The sequence below is a fragment of the Otolemur garnettii genome, unplaced genomic scaffold (genome assembly GCF_000181295.1).
Source record: "Otolemur garnettii isolate 467f Iridium unplaced genomic scaffold, OtoGar3 scaffold00139, whole genome shotgun sequence".
NCBI classification, from domain to species: domain Eukaryota; kingdom Metazoa; phylum Chordata; class Mammalia; order Primates; family Galagidae; genus Otolemur; species Otolemur garnettii.
Window position 1 is genome coordinate 3972297 of NW_003852534.1, and position 1384 is coordinate 3973680.

The 1384-nt window shown below is 39.4% G+C and overlaps 1 pseudogene; it reads left to right on the forward strand.

Annotated features, from left to right (window-relative positions):
- The first annotated feature begins 859 nt into the window (after positions 1-859).
- On the forward strand, positions 860-1030 carry LOC111728039 (annotated as a pseudogene).
- Positions 1031-1384: the final 354 nt, after the last annotated feature.

Here is a 1384-nt window from a genome sequence, read left to right on the forward strand (position 1 = left end):
GAGAGGGACGAGAGGAGAGGGGGGAGGATGGGTGGAAGGAGAGTAGTTGGTGAGTCCACACCTACGGTGCATCTTACAAGGGTACATGTGAAATTTACTAGGTGCAGAATATAAATGTCTTAACACAATAACTAAGAAAATACTGTGAAAGCTATGTTGACCAGTGTGATGAAAGCATTTCAGATTGTGTGTAAAACTAGCACATTGTACCCCATGATTGCATTAATGGACACAGCTATGATTTAATTAAAAAAAAATCTATAGTCACTTTGGCTTTGAAACTCTCAATAGCATGAAACTTCTTAGGTTTTGGAAATCTGTCATAAGTTTGGTTTTCTCAAGAGAGAAGCTCAGGCTGTCTTAGCCATAGTGTTTAACCAAGTGATGAAGCTTCTGTCAATCACACCTGCCTACGTGAGACTCAGAGCACACATAAGCCACATGGGGGTTGGGGGGTGGCTCTCTCTGGCCAGGTCCTGGCAGAAGCTCTCCGTTGTCTAGGGTACAGGGCTGGAGCTGTGGTCCCCTGTCCCAGTGGCCTCGCACTGTCTCTAAATTCAGATTCTGGCTCTCCTGGAGATGCAGAATACTAACTTACATTCTTTAATAAATTGATTTCTTTTTTGCATCAACCTGCAAAGTGAATCATGTTGTTTCTAATTAAGTATCCAAATAAAACATCAAGCTTCCTAGTAATGCCTAAATATCATATTTTTTCCTTTCCATCAACAATTTCAGAATAAGTTTTTTCTCCTTCATCACCATATTTGTTATTGTCAGCTTTGTAACTTAAAGTCATTTAAACAATAGGAAAAAAAGGATCAGCTGATGTTGTTTTATAGTAAATTAAGAATGTGCTATCGCTTCTCAGCCTTTTGGCTAAGATCAAGTGTAAGAATGTGCTAGAAAATTCACTTTGGGCTTTCTATAATTCAGAGAGAATTAGAGAAAGCAACTTTTGGGACCAAATCATTTTCTTATTACAAGAAGGGATAGTCTTAAGAGATAAACCTTCTTTTTGTAAAACTCTGATATAATCTTTTCACAACTATTTTAACCTTTCATTATACAATTCTTTCAATTATATGTACAACCCACTCCACGAAGATTTACCAAGAATCAGTTCTGTCACTGGCCCAGTGACACACTGCAGACAAGTCAACACAAGAGGCAGAGCCACCTCTCTCTCCCTTCCCTGGCCAGGGGCTCAGTCCAGGTAAAGTAACAAGAACTGCTCAGATCATGATGCCAAGAGACAAGAGCAAGTGATAAAGTGCAGTGGGTAACAGAAAGAAATGATGGTAAAGAGACCCTCAGTTACTATTGTATGTAACTAGTTATAATTAACTAGTACAACCTCCCGATTCCTAAGGAGAGTGAGAGG